At 45.6% G+C, this 22,276-nt stretch overlaps 3 non-coding genes across 3 annotated transcripts; 2 read left to right on the top strand and 1 right to left on the bottom strand.

Annotated features, from left to right (window-relative positions):
- The first annotated feature begins 4,672 nt into the window (after positions 1-4,672).
- trnan-guu (transfer RNA asparagine (anticodon GUU)) lies at positions 4,673-4,746 on the top strand. Its single transcript has one exon. It is a non-coding gene; the product is annotated as a tRNA-Asn (tRNA).
- Positions 4,747-12,566: 7,820 nt separating this feature from the next.
- Positions 12,567-12,648, top strand: trnas-uga (transfer RNA serine (anticodon UGA)). The gene has a single exon. It is a non-coding gene; the product is annotated as a tRNA-Ser (tRNA).
- A 5,691-nt stretch (positions 12,649-18,339) lies between these two features.
- Positions 18,340-18,421, bottom strand: trnas-cga (transfer RNA serine (anticodon CGA)). The gene has a single exon. It is a non-coding gene; the product is annotated as a tRNA-Ser (tRNA).
- Between the last annotated feature and the right edge of the window lie 3,855 nt (positions 18,422-22,276).

Here is a 22,276-nt window from a genome sequence, read left to right as displayed (position 1 = left end):
GCTTCTCCCTGTAACCTTCCTGTTTCTTAAATACCAACTCCTCCACCTACTTTGGTGTCGTCTGAAAACTTAGCCACTAAACCATTTACTCCATCATCAAAACCATTAATGTACAAAGTAAAAATAAGTTGCCCCAACACCGACCCCTGCGGAACACCACTAGTAACTGGTAGCCAACCAGAACAGGATCCTTTTATTATCACCCTTTGCTTTCTGCCAACCAGCCAATGCTCCACCCATTCTACTATCCTACCTGTAATTCAATGAACTCTCATCTTATTAATCAGCCTCTTGTGCGGCACCTTGTCGAAGGCCTTTTGAAAGCCTAAATACACAACATCCACAGCCTCTCCCTTATCCACCCTACCTGAGATTACCTCAAATACTCCAATAGGTTGGTCAGGCAGGATCTTCCCCTCACGAAACCATGCTGGCTTGGACCTATCTTGCCTTGCACCTCTAGTTATTCCAGAACCTCATCCTTGAGGGTCGATTCCAATAACTTTCAAACCACCGATGTCAGACTAATAGCTCTGTAATTTACTTTATGCTGCCTCCCACCTTTCTTGTACAGCGAAACTACAGTTGCGACTCTCCATTCTTCCGGAACCATGCCGGAGTCTATCGATTCCTGGAAATTATCACCAATGCCTCCACAATCTCTAAAGCCACCTCCTTCAGATCCCGGGGATGCACCTCAACCGGTCCGGGAGACTTATCTGTATTTAGTCCATTTAACTTTCTTAGCACCTCCTCTCTAGTAATCTAAACTCAGTTCCATCCCTTGAGACCCCTGACTATACGGAAATATCGCTAATGTCCTCCACAGTGAAGACTGATGCAAAATACTCATTTAGTTCGTCTACCATCTCTGTATCATCCATTATAATCTCTCACGCACCGATTTCGATTGGTCCTATATCAACCCGTGTCTCTCTTTTACTCTTCATATATTTAAAAAAACTCTTAGTATGCTTTTTAATGTTGTGTATACTAAAAAAAAACTTTTAATATCCTTTTGAATGTTATCTGCCAACTTCCTTTCATAATTCATCTTTTCTTTCCTAATGAACTTTATAGTTTCTTTCTGCAGATTTTTAAAAGATTCCCAGTCTTCAGCCGTGGCCCCCTGTGTTTAAACTGACTCCCATCTCACTGTGGGAATACTCAGTGAGTGTGGCTCTCCTCTGATCCGCTCCTTCATGACACCGTCAGCACCAACGCTGGATTCAGTGGTGTGCCTGTGAACATTTTGGTCTGACGGTCACTGTCCGACACGCTGGAAACACGTTGAAACCTTTCCCCAGCTCTGCTTCCTCCCATAACGGACCGACTTCACTGGACTCTTTTCCTCTTTTATTGTTAACGTTCCGCGGATGACATTTTCTGTGTAAAATGGCATCACAGGGCGGCGTGGTTTCTGTAGTGTCGCAGTTATCACGTTCGCCTCACACGCGAAAGGTCCCCAGTTCGATCCTGAACAAGAACATAATTTTGGATCCTGCTCCAGGTGGTGAGGCGATTGCGTCTTCATGGCTTTCCCATTCACCTTGGAAAAAGCGGCAAGAGATTTTGCTTTGAAGTCACAAGAACTTTTTTTTTTATTCACAGCGTGGTAAGAGGCCCTTCCGGCTCAACGAGACCGCGCCGCCCATTTTAAACCCATGTTAACCTACCCGTACGTCTTTGGAATGTGGGAGGAAACCGGAGCACCCGGAGGAAACCCACACAAACACGGGAGAACGTACAAACTCCTTACAGACAGAGTCGGGAATCGAACCCCGACCGCTGGCGCTGTAATAGCATCACGCTAACCGCTACGGTACCGTGCCGCCCTTGATTCAGTTAAATTCCGCGTACCTGCTGTGAAACCAAATTATCTCCCTCATGTTTGCGCTCTCTCTCTCACTCACTCTCCAACTCTCTCTCTCTCTCTCTCTCTCTCTCTCTCTCTCGTCATCTCCCTGATGAACTCCTGCACTCCTCGCCTGTCTCCGGCTCTATGTTTTATTCTCTCACTTTCTGAAGGAGACGATTATTTAGGACAGAAAGAAGGAGAAATATCTCGATTCAGGTGAATTCTCCCATTGGACCGCTGTGAAGACTCGGTCAATAACTTCATTTAGTACAGAGTTAGAATTCTGGCAAACTGACGGAATCAGGGCACAAAACAAAATACAGCAAACTGTCTTGACATCGACCATACTTTGCTGAATGCAGGATCGAACTCGACGGGCCGAACGACCTGCTCGTGATCCAATTGATTCTGTTTATCGTCACCTTCCAGCCTTTCTCTCACAAGCAATGTCCCATCTCTTCATCTACCCTCCGCCTTTCTGTGTCTGTCTCACTCTCCCTCTCTCGCTGTTGTTCTCTTTCCATCTCTGTCACTCAAATACTTCTCTGCTCCGCTTCCCTTTCAGTCTCTTGCTCTCAGCTGAGATTTCCCATTCCGTCCATCATTGCATTCCTCCATACCTCTTTCTTCTTCCTCCCTAGACACCCTCCCGTCCTCCGGTAGCTTTCACATGGTTTCTCTCTGAGAGAGAGAGAGAGAGAGGGAGAGAGAGGGAGGAAGTGAGTGAGAGAGGGAGAGAGAGCTGGCAGAGATTTTCAGAACATCGTTGACCACATGAAAGCTACCAGAGGAAGAGAGGGTGTCCATTGCTGCACCTTTACTTCAGAAGGGCTGCAAGAACAAGCCAGGGTACTACAGGCCGGTGATGGGATTTATGATGGGAAACTTACTTGAAGGTATTCCGAGAGACGGGATCTATATACATTTGGGAAGTCAACAACTCAATAGGGAGAGTCATCACCGATTTGTGCGGAGGAAACACGAATTTGATTAAGGTTTGAAGAGATGACCGCGAAGATCGACGAGGCCAGGGCGGTGGACATTTATAGGAATATGGACTTTATTAATGCCTTTGAAAAGGTCCCCTGTGGGAGGCTGTTTAGGAATGTTGAATCACTTGGAACCCAGTAAGAATGAGTCAATTGGATGCTAATTTGACGTGGTTCTGTGAGTCGGTGTCCTGAAGTGGAGCGTTGCATTTTTTTATTGGTAGCCTGTGACCAGTGGAGTTCCGCATGGATCTGTGCTGCGTTCCTTGTTTGTCACATCCATATCAGCGATGGAGATAAAAACTGAGGTGGCATTGTTATTACCTGTGCGGGAGACACCAATATTGGTGGTAGAATGAAGCAGGTTATCTGAAATAACATGCCTTTAATCAACTGTGAATGTTGCCAAGGAACGGCAGGTGAATTAACTGGGACAACTGCGAAGTGTCGCATTTTGGGATGTTAAACCAGTGTAGGACTTACACAGTAAAAGAGCTCCCTGTGGAGTGTTGTAGAACCGAGAGAGCTCAGTGTATAAGGACATACTTTACGGAATTTGACGACATGGGTAGACAGGTTGGTGGAAACGATGTTTTTCACGCGTGCTCTCATCAGTCAGGGCACTGAGTACAAAATTGGGACGTCATGTCAGAGGTGCACATGACATTAATGAGACCGCACGTGGAGAACTGAGTGCATGCCTGGTCGAGTCGCTGCAGGGAAGATGTAGTTAACCTGCAGAAGGTACAGAACATATTCACAAGGATGTCATTCACCTGTAGAGTGTGCAGAAAATATTCACAAGGATGTTGCCGTCACTGGACAGCTTCTTAGACCAGGAGAGATTGGATAAGCTGGGGCTTTTTCCCCTGGAGCAACGGAGGCTGAGGACTGATTTTTCGAGGTTTATAAAATCATAAGGGGTAGAGATAAGTTGGATTGTTACTGTCTCTTTTTCTTGGTGGCATAGACTGAAAATGGAGGGGATAAGTTTCGGGTGACAGGAGTAATATTGAAAGGGGATCTGATGGACAAGTTGTTATCACAGGTGGTGGAGTCCAGATGGAATGTGCTGCCAGACGAAGTGGAGAGGTTGGTGCAAGTACAAATTTCAAAGATAGCCTGGCAGGTACATGGATAGGAATGGTTCCGAGGAATATGGGCCCAACTCAGGCTAATTTGATTGGATCAGGTAGATTAATTCGTCAGCATGGACGTATTGGGCCGAAAGACCTGTTACCTCGCTGTAGATCTTTATGACTCCATGAGGTACGTTGAATCCGGGAAACAAGGAGGAGAATAAATATATGTTTCAGAGTCGCTCTACCCCATCTCTCAATTCTCTTTCAGCACATCGAAGACTGCATTGCTGCTGCTTCCTGACACAGAGGTCAAAGCTTTCAATCCGATTTCTGCCGATTTCCACCTTATTCCGCCTTCAGATGGTCCTTCTCTGACACTTCCCTTCCCTTTCCCGCTCTCACGTTTTCTTTTAACTGACAGCGAGCTGCTTGACAGCTCTGTTGGGAACATGAGAAAATGATTCTCTGAAATCCAATTTTCTCAAATCATTAATTTAAGAAAACTACAGCGAACCGACGAAGGCGATGCCTTGAAATATCCACAATTCCTTCAGAGCTCGCCACACGGATATTTAAATGGTTAGCTCTAATTAATCCTAATCCATCAATTAGAAATGTTATCAAGCTTCCGAAACCTCGAGCAATCAATTCGCAGGGAAAGCGCAGAATGGGAAACGGAATTTAGTTTCTGATTTGTGTCGCTCCACCGTTACATTGTCTGTTGATGGGCTTTGGCATCAGCTGTCTCTGTGGCGCAATCGGCCAGCGCGTTCGGCTGTTAACCGAAAGGTTGGTGGTTCGAGCCCACCCAGGGACGGTGAGCTCAGGCTTTCTCCCTGACATTCAACACTTCTGGGGGAGCTGATACAGCAAATCACCATTTCCTCAGAGGTGAGAGCTTCAAATCGTGTTGACCTTAGTGACTGCTAAAACATAACATGTATTTTGCATGGTATCTGGATGATATGGAACTTATATTTGTAATGGGAATCATATGGATCATGTAGACTCGGAAGAATGAAAAGAAACAAAAAAAAAACATTTCAGGTTGCTTGGGCTGAAAGGCGACTAGGGAATGCCGGATTGCTCTGTTGGTTAAGACAACGAGTTTCCATGTGTCGATGACGTCTGAGAGCTCTGAAACATTAATTTCCTCTCCCTCCACAGATCATATTTCCATTTTACTTTTATTTCAGCTTCATTCCACATTTGATCAGGAATAAGTCTTCTTCCAAATTTATGTTCAAATGTCTCAACATGAACAATACGCATTGTAATGGAAATTGGACAAGAATTGTGATTTCAGTCATTATTCTACTGATGATGTTCGATCATCATTTAATGGGTTCTCGGAGTTTTTCCCAAATATTCTCCCACCGACTGCGATGCTGAGAAAACAAAATGCGCCGCTAAAGCATGAGAATACTGCGATACAGTCACAGAGGCAGAGAGGGATAAAGCACCAACGCAGGATTTTCCGTCCACCTATCCGCAAGAAACAACAAACGCCAATCTTTCTTTATCCTTCCCATATTCCCATCAATTTTACCCAGATTCTATACCTCACCGACACACTGTGGACATGTTACGGTGACCAAAGAAGCTGCGAACCTTGGTGTCCTTGGGACATGGGAGGAAACCAGTGAACATGCAGGGAACCCACACAGTCCTAGGCGGAACTGCATACCGCGCCCAGACAGGACGAGGTGAGGACTGAACCTACATCTAATACGTCTGCGCTCGATGGCGCAAAAGACAACGCGTTGGACTTCTATCCTGCAATTTACTTCAAACTGAACCACTGTAAGTGTAACGAAACGGTGCTTTGCACCTCAATGGCGCAGTGATTTAAACACATCTTCAAAGGTATTCCTTTTGCCGTGGGCTTGGCAAGCATGTTCCCGATGTTGTTCGCAATCCAGTAGTTGTTAGTTATTTTCTCACCGGTGCTGGAGAAGATTTACTGTGCGGCGCCATCTGCAAGAGGAGAAACGCACGTTAGTCTCTTCTGCGTAGACTCAAATATGCTGCTGCGTTATCAGAAATTCGTGCCCTCTAATTGTTTGCAAGATCCTATCGAGGAATCCGGCGCTGCAATATGCTGGAAGCTGTGGGACTGATTTTGTCGCTTCTTCAGTGAAAGAACGAAAGAAACCGGACTTAAGTCTGCGTTTGACGAAATGCGATGCTCTCTTCAGTAGCGTTAACTAGATGCACCAAAGGTGGCTACTGTGGGCTCTGTAGCGCAGTGTTGTGGCGTGTTGGACTTCTAATAATCTGTGACCAAGCGATAAAAGGTTGTGGGGACGAGTCCCACCAGAGTCAGTACTTTGTCCGAATTCGCTACGACGATAAACAAGGTCAGAATTCGAGTGGCTGATGACATCACCTGATGTTTGACAATCTAGAAATCTAGGTCATGGTTTGAAATAATCGAATCATTCACTTAAACACAGAAAGGAGGTGATTATTTTCTCTCAGATCGCCCGAGTCTGGAATTTTTCGGGAAAATTGCTGCGAGTACTGAGTCTTTGATTATTTCAAAGACGGGGGAGATAATACTTGACAAAAGGGGCTGATAAGACAACGAGGTTGGCTGGAATGCAGAGTTAAATTACTGAGCGTTTGGGTGCTCTTCGGTCTTTCAGATGTGCACGGATGTTTGTCAGTAGGTAAAAGATTTAAATGTTTGGTGGTCTTCAGTTCACTTAACTTCTTCCATTCCATTACTGTTGCAGTTTTGACAAGCCCCTTGCATTCTGTTCATGGTAATTCAAACATTTCCGAAGAAAAATCAACAAATTTGTCTTCCATAATTCAGGCAATAAAGTCCCTTTTTGACCCGGAACCTGTCCCCTCACAATATGCAAGTGCCCAGTTTATACTGTTCTCAATCCTCGCAGAAACTCCGTTTCGAAATGGTAATCTTTACTACTTCTTTGAATTGAAAACCCAGACTGAGAGGGAAATGGGTAGAACCGTGCAGACGGAACAGTTTCTGGTGTGGTACTTGTTTTCCTGATTGCAGTAAAGGTAAAGGCGAGTGACTGTCATTAAATCCGAAAGACTACACGGAAACATCGGCCAATATTGGACCTTCCTGTACATACCTCTTCGCACACATTAGAACAGTTGTGAATATCCCAGAGGGGGTCCAGAAGAGATTTTCTGGTATCGCAGCCAGTGTGAGTGATTTCAGTTGCAATTTTATGCTGCGGAAGTTCGGACTGTTTCATTCAGATGAAGGAAATTGAGAGCAAACTTTATGAGAATCATAATGTACATGCACAAGTCTTGCTGAACGTAACAACACAGGTAGATAGAATGGTGAGATGACTCTTGGCATCCGCTGGAAATGTCTGAATTGAACTCTTTTGACCCATGTCGACAATGAGAGTACTCATGAAAATTAGCGTCCCTGCACTGACGTCTGGTGAAACCTAATGTTCTGCCACCTTGCCGTCTGACATGACAACCGTTTATCACTTAAGTCTCCGGTCTACTCTGAAGAGATATTGGATGGATTGGAAAACGGGATGCCGCATCAAGCCTCAAACACTGTGTCTGGGACAAATAGTTTCAAATCAAGCACGGAGGGTAAAAGTACTTTCAAGATGAACATGTTCAATCAGTGAACGTTGTTACTTAATGAACGAAAAACAACTTCGTTGTGTGGTAGTGTGGCGGAGCGGTCTAAGGCGCTGGATTAAGTCTCCAGTCTCCACGGAGGCGTGGGTTAGAATCCCACCACTGCCATTGGGTGAAAACCTACTGCACCCAATATTACCTGTTGCAGTATTAAAAATGCTTTGGCAAATGTTTTGCAGAAAAAAAATCACAAATCATCCTGACGAAGATCCTGCATTGGTGCCACGATCAATGATCTCACTGAAGGGCTGAAGAACAGTCATGAGTTGCTGTGGAGACTGTGTATGGGTGTGATCGTGGTCCATATTTATACGACACAAGTGCATTTGAAAGTATTCAAAATCAAGCTGTATTCCAACATATCAGCAACGCTGCTTCTGCCGTGTCTTGAAATACACAGAAAACTGGTCGGAGTTCGAGTCGAAAAGACCTGTGCAACGCGACGTGGGATCGTTTGTCAACAGGACCAGGGCAAGTTTTCAAAGCAGACACGGCCGCGTTTGCAAGCGATTGTCACCGGAAACTAACACCACACCGCAAAAAACGCAAGGAAGCAGAAAACAAAGGAATCGGAAACGTCATCTGGTTGAACTGCTCGCCCTGTTTCTTGCTTCGCAGACACCAACGGACCTGATGCGTTTTGAGGGTTTGTATTTGTTCTATTGTTTTTTTTCTGTTTGGAGGTGCGTGAACGGCGGTGCTTGCATCGAACCTGCCTTATCACACGGCAACTCACCCCATAAATGAAAGGCTCCGCTGGGAGTTGAACTCAGGATCACATGTTCACAAGACAGGCGCTTTGATCATTTAAGCCACGGAGCACCCGCTCCGTCAAACAGCTCTAATAATGAGATGCTACTTGCATTAACTTCTGTTGTTCGTCTGCTGGCGAGGGAATTGCTTCAGCCTGTGCTAAATCCTTCAGATTCACTGCTTCGTCTACTTCTAAACATTGTATCACCGTATCCAGAAACGGATTCTCCGCAGTGACAATTCCTCCTGGTTTACTGAAAACTTCCTCGCCTCCATTCGCACCTCCTCAAAACCCCTACCGTCACCTCCGCTCTTTATGTTTGATCTCATTACAACTTCAGGAGAAGTCATCAGAAGTCAAATAAAATGTACAAACTAATTAATAGTCGGTGTTTTACAAATTCCTTAGGTGGTACGGACATGGATTCCAACTGCTTTTTGAACTGTTTTCCAACTGTTGTCAACTATTTAACGAGGTGGGAGCAGAAGGTAACGGGATGCAACCAACATAAAATCGCTTCCAGCGAAGGAGGTGGCTGATGGTTTGAATGTGTTCAACTTCGGGAACTCATTTCCCTGGGACTGACGCAGGCAAACCCTTTGCAGTCCGACTTCTGGTTCTCAACCAGAGCTGGATATTATTCCGTCCGTTACATCCCTTCTGTGTGAGAATCGAGAGATAGAAATGTGCAGATCCTTAATAATGACATAATTTATATTTCTCAGTGTTCTTAGGATTTGTAACCGCCTTTCGTACTTATACATACTCTGCTTCAAATTTTGATCGTTTTTACTTCACTTATTTCTGTAACAAAAGATTCTTAATTCGTGACTGTTCTTGGTGCTGCACAGCTTGAAATATACTTCTGTTCACTCGTTCCTTGGGCAGCTACGTCGGATGATACACAACACTGGTGATGTTGATGATATGAACAGCGTGTTGCTACAGAATACCCACGGAGAAGGGAACGTGATGTCTGCCTCACGTGGTCCTCACCACTCACAATTAATTACGACCCTGAAACAGCTCACTCCATACATCTCACTGAACCAGCTTGACCGCATTGTATCTGTCAGCGGGAAGGGTCCGGGCAGGAAAAGTGAACTTTCTAACTTCCCAACCGGGATGAAAACGCTGTTCAGTATGTAAGTACATTCAGCTCCATCCCGGAATTATTCCACATGTGGATCTCTTTACAACGGTTAATTCTCTGCGTGCTTGAGAAATGCGTCCCTCCTTCTCGCTCTCTCGCAGGACATCGGCCCCAAGCAGGTTTCTTTGCTCTTTCTCTTGGCGTTTCTGACACGGTGTTGCTTAATGGATAAGGAGTCTGACTTCGATGTTTGAGGTGAGGTCATCAGAAGATTGCGGGCTCGAGTTCTGTCACGGTCGTTTTACCAACATGTTTTTGCTTCTATTCTGTCGCTCACTCCCTCCACCACAACTGCCTCATCTGATTCAAACACACTCGTTTGAAGCGCATCGGCTTCCAGCAGTGTCCCGCGCTGTGTTTACCTCTGTCACTCCGCCTTTTCGTTTCACGTAACTTTTATTACATGTGTCTTGTCTGTGATACATTTCTTCAAACCTTCTCATAAACATCGGGTGGAGCTCCTCAAACTGTCGGGAGCAGCTGCTGCTGGGAAGGCGGAATGTGCTGCACATTAGCAGATCAGATCGCAGCGGAGGAGACACCACAGTGAGCCTGATTAACCATCGGGGTAGGACCTTAAACACACGTTTTCATTCCTTCAGAAACGGGTCTCGGGGTCGGAGCCTGATGGACACGTTCTGTGCCCCCAGGCCCGGTCACGTTGATTCGGGAAGCAAGGCTTCTTTTGAAGAGAGGATGGCAGACGGCCACGGACGGATGGACATGAAGACGGCGGGGTTCAGTACAAGCTGTGAGGACAGAGTGTTGGTCACCTTTTGCTTGCTCAGTTACGCTGAGAATCCGTGAGAAGGATCAGATGGTGAGTTAATGTCAAACAGCGATAATCTATCTGATGATAGCATCAGATGTGCGGACTGGTTCTGTACAATGCAGAACAGGACAGCACCATGAAGAGAACCTTCACCCCATTATATATTTTCAGACCGCGACGCCAAATTAAACTAATCCAATCTGCTTTCACGTGGCCCATTTCCTTCTCTTCTCTGCCCGTCCGTCGATCATGACATTAATCACGTTCTTCTCAAATGTCGCACCGGGCTGAAAACGAAGAATATTTTCTCCGAACCCACCCCCGGAATCATGAATGCACCTTTATCTTTTCATTGGCTGCAGTAATAAAATTAGTCATGTCGCTACTTATCGTCGTCAGGATGGCCGAGCGGTCGAAGGCGCTGCGTTCAGGTCGCAGTCTCCACAGGAGGGGTGGGACGAATCCCAATCCTGACAGTTACGCATTTTAAATATTGATTCTCCCTCCCTGTTTTTTCTCACTGGTCGCCAATTTTGCCTCGCCCCATCCTCGGTTCGGCCATTGAACAACCCTGTCCTTCCACAGGTCACATGCCTTCCACAATTTACTGTTTTTTTTCGTTCTATCGCCCTTCGCGATCTTCTTCTGGTCCTCTCACTGCCAGCGAGATTATCGTCCAGCCTTCCCTCACTCTCCCGTCCCACATCCGTTGTTTCCCAAATATGCAGCAGTCTACTGATGGCAACGGTGAATGCAGTCACGGCTCAGAGGGGGGAATGGTGGGCTGGACAGTTGCGGAATGAGAATGCTTGTGTAAGCCGCGAGGTAGCGGGAGACTGAAAACCAGATAAATACAGACAGTGCAGAAGAGGAAGAGTTAGACGGTGAGGTGATGGAAGACTTGCAGGTTCAGCGAAAGGACGATGGACGTAACCGAGCGGAATGTGAGATGGGGCTGAGCCAGTTGGTCCTGGTCCCAGCTCTTCTTCTGGGCCATTTATCCAAACCCCTCTACTCTTGATCCAACAAATATTTATCCACCCCACTTCATATAATTCCAGTGATCCAGATTCCACCACCCGTAGGGGCAGATAATTCGTGAGCTTCAGCATCCAGTGTGTGAAGAAAATTTGACGGACATCAGTTTCAAGTGACCTGCTCCATATCTTCCGTCCCCTTGTTTGTGATTCCGACACTGGTTAAAGCATCCCAACATCTGCCCTGTCAGGGTCCATTAAGACTTCTCTTTTTGTCTGAATAAGGTGGGCGCATATTTCGCTGAACTCCAAGAAATTGGGGACCGTCGTAGTTCGACATGAAGAATTCATAACTGAATGAACTAACACAGTCACATGATATTCATATGGAATTGACAATTCCAGCACAGCTTTCAGTGTTGGTGAATATTTTAAATCAGTTCAGTTAACAGAACAGAGGCCCACTTTTGCAGCCGTCTCGTGTGTGAACTGAGTTCCTTGATATCAGAAACTAGTCGGTTGTTTCTCAAAGAAAACGGTTTTGTTTTATTTCACGTTGGTGATAATGTGTCTAAACGTTTGCAAAGAATTATCGATTTCAAAGAGTGCAGACGATCTCCATGGAGAGGGGTTTTCACCCAGTGTATGAAGAGGGCATCATATCACTCAAATCAGCAAAAGCTTGACAACTCCATGAACGTCGAGTCAATTAACCACCTGGGGAACCGCCCTTCTGGAAAACAGCTTCTAATCCGCGCAGTCTTCGATTCTTCTCTGACCGACTGACGAATGGTCCAAAGTCTTCAGCCAGGGCGTCGTTCATCGTGATACCACGTCACTAACCATCCTGCAGACATTAAGATATTTCAGAATTGACCGAGAACGAATTGTTCTCAATCACTAACATGCTGGAATCCAGTGGAACAACGAATGGACTTGACCGCAATGTTGAACATCACAGGGATAGTTGAAACGCCGAGAAGGACGTACCATTTCGCTGCCCATCACCCTGTATTCAGAAGTTGAAGCGACCCACGCGTCTAATTCACTGTGAATGAAAGTCCGTGTCTCACGGCGCCGGGAACTCCACTTTAATCCATGCAGTGGAAAACTCGTTCATTTTCGGCACAGAAGCCAATGACTTCTCTCCACCCTCACCTTCTGAACTAACGGTGCAGAAAATATATCTGAAAACGGCACAAGAGTTCTGTTGGTATCGGACCGATGACTCACCTTCTGCTCTCTCTCTCTGGCTGCAACAAAGCATTTTAAACCCACACTTCAGGCTCAACAACCGTCGCTCCGATAGAGCGTCACAGTAAACGCAGGCAGAGCTGCGATGGCCGAGTGGTTAAGGCGTTGGACTTGAAATATAATGGGGATTCCCCACGCAAGTTCGAACCCTACTCGCAGCTCTCACAATTTTAAACACAGGGACCAGACGGGCAACTGCCGCTGATAGTTCTAACGTACAGCCAGGACTCCCCATTCCTCATACATTCGGGCAGACATTTGCACCCCAAGAAGTAGGTCCACCTGTTGGCTCGATATATTGACAGAACGGTGCATCCTTCGTTTTTAGGTGATCAGATACGCGAGGGGAGGTTGGCCCATCATACGGCTGCGGTTTCCTTTGAAGAGGAGAGATGCACAATTTATATTCCGACAAAACAAGTCATCTCTTTTTGCCGGATCGACTTCATTATTTTTCGAACTTGGTCAAGATTTTCAAGTCAACCGTATCATTCATTGCCAACTGAAGGAGATTACACGGTGAAAGACACACTGGGCACTTCGCCATCTGAGGAGTGAATTGGACCTTGACTTTGTCTCTGCTGTGCACGTGGCGATGATTTCTGATCCTTCACCTCTCCCTGTACTGGATCCAGTCATGCTGCCTATAGTTATGAGCGAGACCACCACAGAACATGAGCTGCCGTCTGCTCCTGCTCCTTCGGCTTTGGAAGTTGTGATCTGGTCCTTCCCCTCAAGACACTTTCGGGTCTGGTTCTGCAGCCGGAGCTGTTGCAGATCACTGGCAGCAGGCGGCAGAAGCGAGCGGGATATGGCCGAGGGCTCGAGGGCGAAAAGACGTCTCACTGCCCGGGTTTTGACGTGAGGTGGATCTCATTCCTCCACCCGACACCATATAATGAGCAATCTGGTCCTGTCCGCCACTGCTGACCACTGAATAACGTTCTTGTACATGGCCTGACCTGGTAATGATTTCACATTTCCCATTCACGTGGTTTCTGACGTGAAATGCTTCGGTGAGTTGATGGCTGAATATTAAATATCACCGCATAAAAGTTAGGCAGGACAGGTTTCAGTTTCAAACTATCCTGCCCATCCTTCTATCAACACATGCTTCTGGTCTGTTCTCAAGCAAAACCGTTTGTGTCGGATGTGAAGAAGGTTATGCAGGGCTGTCAGGGTGGCTGAGTGGTCTAGGGCGCCAGACTCAAGGAATGAAAGTCCTTCCGTTGAAACGGGGGTATTCTGGTCTCCAAATGGGGGCGTGGGTTCGTATCCCATTCCTGATATCTGCTGATTTTTACATTTGTAATTTTGACTTTTCCAATCGCCGTCAATTAATTCCAGTTAACAGGACCGGAGTTGTTTGAGTTGATAAAAAAGTTGAAAAATCACAGCGCGGTTTTCTCACAGCGGCTCGGGATGCAGCGGACTCAGAGTGCGGGTGGTGATCAGTGAAGGAACTTTGGAGAGGAGAGTCTGTGACATCTTCTCACCACTGGTCATTGGTTGGACAGTGTGACGTTGGTGCCATTTGCACAGGTTGTCAGTGACAGTTTTGTTCACACTTTTGTTTAAATCAAGTGTGGGAACAGAGATTTCACGACAGTTTAAGTCACGTTCTAAATGAAATATTCACCGGGGATCTCGGTCCCGTGGGTTTCACGACTTGCTAGATAAGAGAATTCGGAGACGCGCCTTGCGCTTGACACGTCAGCGGGAGGTGCCAACAGCTCGGCCACTCAATATGATCCTGGCTGCTTTGCCCCGGGCCCCAAATTCTGCTCTTTGCGAGTTCCACAGAGTCTCGATTTCCTTGATCTTTCAGAAATATATCAATGTCCTCTGCAAATAGTCCAGTGTCACCATCCACAACTCTGCGTCATGGAGGATTTCAGAGAGCGCCGATGGTGCGTCAAGACCTTCAAACTAACCTCAGTCTTAAAGGATCATCCTTGCAATTAATTTATCTCAACAGTTCCTCTCCGACAAATGGACACATCTCAACATCTCCTCAGTCATTGTCCATTGGAACCTCACACGGGACAGAATGGCCACCCCTCATGATGTATTCTAAACAGTCCAGTTTTAACTTCATTAGCTGTTGTTTTCAGCACGCACGTTCATCCCGGGAGTTTGGTTAGTCCATGCTGTCCCAGCCGCCACCAATGCTACCATACCCGTCACCGATGCAACGGAGGAAAACTGTGCACATTACTCCAGGGGCGGCCTCACAAACCTATGCAATTGTAATAAATGAATTTATCTGTTTCTGATCTCCAATCCCCTTGCAAAAAACGACAATCTGCCAGTTAGTTTCCTAAATACAATAATAAACTTTGTTACTAATCTTCTGTGGTTTAATGCTCGAGGGCACCTCGGTTTCTCTATGCTCTCCATAGACCCAGCTACAGAACAGGACTGAAAAACATGCCTGGAACTCAGAAACTCGGCGATTCCGGACAACAACTGGACGCTCACTGATTACCAGCAGTTGGTGATTTGGCTGGATATGGATGTCTGCTCTCAGTAACAGAGAGAGAGAGACAGAGAGAGACAGAGACAGAGACAGAGACACACAGAGAGAGAAAGAGAGAGAGAGTAAAAAATAAATATTATGTTTTATTTTCTTTACCCCGTACTGCGACTAACAATGCAATTCGTCTTCTCTTGCGGCCCCGTTCTTTGATCTTACACGTTCTCATTTCGGCCCAATCTTTTCCGAGTGGGTTACAGTCCGTAGGACTGAGATCTTTATATCAGCAGCAGTGAGGAACAGAATGAGTTATCAATGGGAAAAGAATGAGAAAGTCTTTACCAGTCGACACAAAGAATTTACCGGTCGAATAAATCAAGCTCACAATTCCTTTTCGAATGAAGCTTTAGGCTGGCAGAAATAGTGATCGATGTTTGATGTAGAGAATTGAGAAAGGTCAGGAAAATGAATGAAGTCTCGGCAGCTGGGATGAGGCGACTTCCTGGAGCAGGATAAGGAATGCGGGAGTACACATGAGATGGAAATCACGAGGGCGAAAATAGGATATGTCATAGATTTGGAGGGAAGGGTCAAGGAGAATCTCCAGTTATTCTCTGCATATTAAGAGCAAAGAGAAACAAGGACGAGAATGTTCACTGAAGGATCACTGAGGTTATCTTTGTGTGGAGTCACAAGGGAGATGGGAGAGGTCTTAAATGGAAATCTTCTTGCCAGTATTTACCGTGGAGAAGATCATGGAAGCTGGGCAGTTCAGAAAAGCGAATAATGATGTCTTCAATCATGTCTACGTCACAAAGAAAATGCACTAGGAGGTTAAAGCATATAATGGTGGTTAGTTACCCGGGCCTGACCACGTGTAGCCTTTGACATTGTGGAAAGACAAAACAGAAATTGCTCGGGCCCGGGAAGAGATTGTTGGAAAGTCGTTAACCACTGTAAAGCTACCCGAAAACAGGAGGATGTATCGTGTGGAACCTTTACTTCAGAAGCGTTTCAAGGATTATCCAGGGAACTGCTGGCCGGTGAAGCGATTTATGATGGAGAAGTTACTTGAAAGTATTCAGAGAGACAGGATCTCCCTACATTTGGCAAGGCAAAGACTCAGTAGGAAAAGTCAGGACGGCTCTGTGCAGAGCAAACTGCCTCACGAATTTGATTGAAGTGTTAAGAGATGACACCAAAGATCTATGAGGCGAGAACGGTGGACATTTACAGGAATATTGACTTCAGAAAGGCCTTTGAAAATGCCCCGCGTTCTAGGCTGGTCAGGAAGTTTGAATCAATGGGACCCAGTTAGAACGAGTCAATTAGATGCTAATTTGGCGTGGTGGTAGGAGTCGGTGTCCGGTAGTGGAGTGTTGTATTTTGTTTATTGGAAGGTTGCGACGAGTGGAGTTCCAGATTTTGGGATGTTAAATGTCGCATTTTGGGATTTACACCAGGTCGGACTTACGCAGTAAATGAGAACTCCCTGTGGAGTGTTGGAGAACCGAGATAACTCATAGTATAAGTACATAGTTTCCGGAATTTGACGACGCAGGTAGACAGGTTGGTGTAAATGATGTTTGTCACGCTTGCTCTCATCAGTCAGGGCACTGAGTACCAAGTTAGGACGTAACGATGGAGCAGTACATAAAGTTGGTGAGGCCGCACGTGGGGAACTGTGTGCAAGTCTGGTCAACTCACTGCATGGAAGACGTCGTTAACCTGCAGAGTGTGCAGAAAATATTCACAAGGATGTTGCCGTCACTGTACAGCTTCTTTTATAAGGAGAGACTGGATAAACGTGGTTTTTCTTTTTCCCTTGGAGCTTCGGAGGCATAACAGTGGCTTTATTGAGGTTTAGAAAATCACGAAGGCCAGACATAGAAGGACTGCTACGCTCTTTTTCTTGGGGCGGATGGACTGTAACTGGAGGGCATACGTTTCGGGTGAGAGGAAAGATTGAAGGGGATCTGATGGACAAATTGTTCACACAGATGGTGGTGTGTGTGTGTGGAATGGGCTGCCAGAGGAAGTGGAGAGGCGGGTGCAAGGACAAATCTAAAAGAAATTCAGACAGTTATATGGATTGGGAATGTTTCGAGGAATATGGGCCCAACTCAGGCAAAAATTGGACGAGATCAGCCTGGTTCATTCGTTAGCTGGGACGTATTGAGCAGAAAGGCCTGTTCCTGCACTTTATAACCTTATGACTATTTGAGACATTGAATCCGAGAAACAAGGAGGAGAATAAAGATCTGTTTCAGGCCGCTTGAGCCCCCTCCCCATCTCTCTTTTAGTACATCGAAGATTGCATTGGTGTTGCTTCCTGGTACAGAGGACAGACCTTTCATTCCGATCTCTGCCAATTTCCAGCTTGTTCCACCTTCACACGGACCGTCTCTGACACTTCCCTTTTCTTTATCGCTCTCACTTTTTCTTTTAACTGACACTGAGCTGGATTACAGTTCTGTTGGGTACACGAGGAGACGATTCTCTGAATCAAATATGACCACCTCGTTAACTTAAGAAAATTACAGAGAACCACGATTCTTTGAGAGCCCGCCACACGGGTAATTAAATGGTTAATTCTAATTGATTGTCATCCATCAATTGGAAAGCGTTGTAAAGGGACAGACACCTCGTGCAATTAATTAGCAGGGAAAGCGCAGTAAAGGAAACGGAATTAAGTTTTTGATTTGTGTCACTGCACCGTGACATTGTCTGTCGAACTTCACACCGCACCTGGATAGGATGAGGTGAGGATCGAAACCGGGTCTAATGCATCTGAGCTCGGTGGAGCAACGAAGGGCGCGTTGGACTTCTAACGTGTAGTTTACTTGAAAGCGAACCATTTTACGTGATGAAACGGTGTTTTGCAATTGAATGAGGCGATGATTTAAAGCACGGCTTCGAGGGTATTCCAAATACCCTGGGCTTGGCAAGCATGTTCCGACTTCTTTGCTCGCAATCCAGTAGTTTTCAGTTATTTTCTCTCCCAGTGAACACAAGTTTGTTCCTCACTTTCCCCACATGCCTTTAAACCTTAATTATGCTATACGGTAACAGGTCCTCCCGGTCGAACGAAAAGGCTCCCAATCACATCCATGCAATCCTACCAACCCAAAAGTCTTTGGAAGGTGGAAGGAATCAGGAACACCCGGAGGAAGCCTCGGCATTCGCGAGGAGAACAGACAAACTCCTTACAGACAGTGTCGGAATTGAACCCTGATCGTTGGCTCTGTAACTGCGCTGCGCTACCGTGCAGCCGCAAACACGTTAGTGGAACAGTGGAAGGCAATCGATTTAACAGCAAAAGCTGATGATTTTCAGCCGATGTTTTCGGTGTGAAAATTCACTATAACTGTGAACCCGCTGCGAGCAGGGTTCGAACCTACGCGGGGAAACCCCACTGGATTTCGAATCCAACGCCTTAACCACTCGGCCATCGCAGCTTCCCTCTTTTCTTCTATTTTTCTTTCTTCTATTTTTTTCTTTTTTTTCTTCCATTTCCTTTTTTTCTTCTATTTCGATCCCTCTTACGACAGCCACAACCAAGTGAATTTAACTTTCTGCTTCCTCTGCGTTCTTCTGCTTCCATCACTGCTGAATCTTCTGGTATCTCCATCCATTATCTCGGAATATCAGTCGCGCTTCTACGCTTCATGAGATTTTCTGCCCACTTCTGTCTTTCAGCTGATAAATGTTGCATCAGGATGCCTGTTTCAGGGAACGATTTGAGAATGTGCATCTATTCAGATATCTTAACTGGAGTTTCATGAGAAAGGGTAAACACTCCAACTCAGTCTGAGAACTGGGACCATCAGCAGTGACACATTGTGGGTTCTGTTCTCAATCTTATTTTTATCCCTGCGAGAATTGAAAGTATTCCTGAATTCCTTTCAGCAGGTGGCGGTGTGTTGATAGGCTTTTCCGCGAAAATCCAGCGGCGTTGGAGATTTACTGTGCGGCGCCCTCTGCGAGAGGAGACACGCACGCCAGTCTCTTCTGGGCAGACTCCAAAATGCTGCTGTTTCATCGGAAATTTGTGCCGATCAATTGTTTGTAAAATGTTATCCAGGAATCCTGTCCTGCAATAGGACGGCAACTGTGGGACTGGTTTTGTCGCTCCGTCAGTGAACGAAAGAAGGGAACGGAGTCTACATTTGACGAAATCCGATGTGTTATTCAGTAACTTTATCTGTATGCACCAAAGCGGGCATCTGTGGGTTCCGAAGCACAGTGGATTGCGTGTTGGACTTCTAATAATGTGTGAACAAGTAATTCAAAGGCTGTGGGTTCAGGTCACACCAGAGTCGGTATTTTGCCCGAATTCGTTACAACAAAGTCAGAATTCGAGTGTGGGATGAAGTCACCTGATGTTAGAAAATCTGGAAATTCAGGTCATGGTTCGAAATAATAGACTGTTTCAGTTAAAAACGGAAAGGAGTTGATTATTTTCTTTAGAGCGTCCGAGTCTCTGAAAATGTTGTGGGTACTGAGTCTTTGGTTATTTCAAAAGCGGGGGAGATAAATACTTGAAAAGGGGGGTTAGGGGGTTGATATGTTCACGGGGTTGTCTGGAATGCAGAATTAAGCAGACAGTCTGATTACCCTTGACCTCATTAAGTGATGGAGCGTCTGGGTGCTCTTCAGTCTTTCCGATGAGTACGGATGTTTGTATGTGGCTACAAGGTTGAAATTTTTGGTTGTCTTCAGTTTACGCATCTTCTTCAATTCCATTAATGTCGCAATTTCGACAAGCCCCCTGCATTATGTTCATTGTAATTCAAACATGCCTTCTTTAGTTCAGGAAATAATGTCACATTTACCTGGAATCTGTCCCCTCACAATATGCAAGTGCACAGTTTATGTGGAACCGCATCCCCGCGTAAACCTTGTTTCGAAATGGTAAACTTTATTACTTCATAAAGTTAAGAACCCGGACTCAGAAGGCACAGTTTCTGGTGTGCCTCATCTTTTTCTGATTGCAGAGAAGGTAGCGGCGGGTAAACGTTATTTAGTCATAAGGACTTAATGAAAACTTCGGCCAATATTGGACGTTTGTGTATATATCTGATCGCACAGTTTAGAACGGTTATGAATATTCCAGAGAGGGTCCAGAAGAGATTTTCTTGAATCGCTGCCAATGTGAGTGATATCATATGCAGTGCGAAACCGCGGAAGGTGGGATAGAGTCATTGAGATGAAGAACTTTGAAAGGTCACTTTATGGACACCTTGGGGTTCGTGCCCAAAGGTCACTGAACGGAACAACAGAGGTAGATAGGGTCGCGATGTTATTCTTTGGAACCGCTGAATATATCATTGTCACCAACAGACCCATGTCGACGTTGAGAATATTCGTGAAAATATTCGTCTGATTTACTGATCGTTTCTTCCCCTCCATTTGCACCACCTCTAACACTTCTCCCGCCATATCCACTCTTTATGTTTTATCTCACCACAGATTCAGATTTCCTCACAGGTGAAATAAAATAGACAAACCAATCAATAGCCGGTGATTTACAACTTCTTCAGGTGGTACGGATATGGAAACCAAATGTCTTTGTCTATTTAACGAGGTGGGAGCAGAAGGTAACTAAATTCAACCGCGATGAAATCGCTTCCAGCGAGGGAGGTGGCTGATGGTTTGAATGCGTTCAACTTCGGGAACACATTTCCCTGGGACTGACGCTGCAAACCCTCTGCAGTCTGACGTCTGTTTCTCAAAAAGGTCTGGATATTATTCTGTCCGTTGCTTCCCCGCTGTGTGAGTTGCGAAAGACGGACATGTGCAAAACCTTAAGAATGATAAAATTTACATTTCTCAATGTTCTTAGGATGGGTAACAAAGTTGCATAATTACACTTATTCTCTTCAAATTTTGATCGTTTTTACTTCAGCTATTTCGGTAATTAAATATTCCTAATTCGTGACTGTTCTTGGTGCTGCACAGCCTTAAATATACTTCTGTTCACTCATTCCTTGGTCACCTCCGGCGGATGACACCTTGCACTTGTGATGTTGATGAGAGGAATCGTGTGGTGCTGCAGATGACAAACGGATATGGGAAAGTTAGTCTGCCTCAAGTTTTCGGCCCCACGCACAATAAATTTCGACGCTGAAGCAGCTCACTCCCTACATCTCACTGAGGCGGCATGACCGCATTGTATCTGTCAGCGGGAAGCGGCTGGGCACGAAAAGTGAACTGTCCAACTTCCCAACCGGGATGAAAACTTTGTTCAGTGTGGAAGTACATTAAGCTTAATCGCGGAATCATTCCAGGTGTGGAAACTGTTGACAGCGGTTAATTCTCTTTGTGCTTGGGAAATTTAAATCTCCTTCTCACTCTGTCACAAACTAAAGCCCCAGCAGGGTTCTTAGCTCTTTCTTGTGGCGTTTCTAACAGGGTGTGACCGTGTGGCCTAACGGGTAAGGCGTCTGACATCGTTTTGATGGGATATCATCAGAAGATTGCGGGTTCGAGTCCTGTAAAGTTTGTTTTACCAAAAGTGGTTGTGATTCTATTCTGCCCCACTGTCTCTCCACCACAACTGTCTCAACTGATTCAAACACACGGGTTTTAAACGTTTAGGCTTCGAGTCGTGTCCCGCGCCGAGTTTACCTCGGTCACTTCGCACTCGCAGGCAACATAACGAAATGTCGCCACTTCATTTCACGCAACTTTTAATTTTATGTGTCCAACAAATATTTATCCACCCCATTTTAGATAATTCGAATGAGTCAGCTCGCACCACCCGCCGGCAGAGAAATTGAGAGCTTCACCACGCTGTGTTTGATGCAAACTTTAGGTACCTCAGTTTAGATGACATGACTTTTATCTTCGAGTTCCGTCCCCTTGTTTGTGACTCTCCCACTGGTTTAACTATTCCAACATATGCCCTGTCAGGTTCCCTTAACGTCTCCATTTTGCATGAATAACGTCAGTGCTCATTCTGCTGAAGTCCAAGGAATAAGGGCCAGGCATAGTTCAACATGAAGAATTCATAACTTAATGAACTAACACAGTCCCATGATATTCAGGTGGAGGTGACAATTCCAGCCCAGAATTTATTTGCAGCGTTCATTGTTGGTGAGTATTTTCAATCAGTTCGGTTCACTGAACGGAGGCCCACTTTTGCAGCAGTCTCGTGTGTGAATTGATTTCCATAATATCAAACACCAGTCGACTGTTTCACAAAGAAAACTATTTTGCTTAATTTCACGTCGGTTACATAATGTATAATTGATTACAAAGAATTATCGATTTCAAAGACATGCAGGCGCTACTCTATGGAGAGGCGCATT

Source organism: Pristis pectinata, unplaced genomic scaffold, assembly GCF_009764475.1.
Source record: "Pristis pectinata isolate sPriPec2 unplaced genomic scaffold, sPriPec2.1.pri scaffold_234_arrow_ctg1, whole genome shotgun sequence".
Lineage (NCBI taxonomy): Eukaryota > Metazoa > Chordata > Chondrichthyes > Rhinopristiformes > Pristidae > Pristis > Pristis pectinata.
This window is presented reverse-complemented; position numbering and strand designations above follow the sequence as displayed.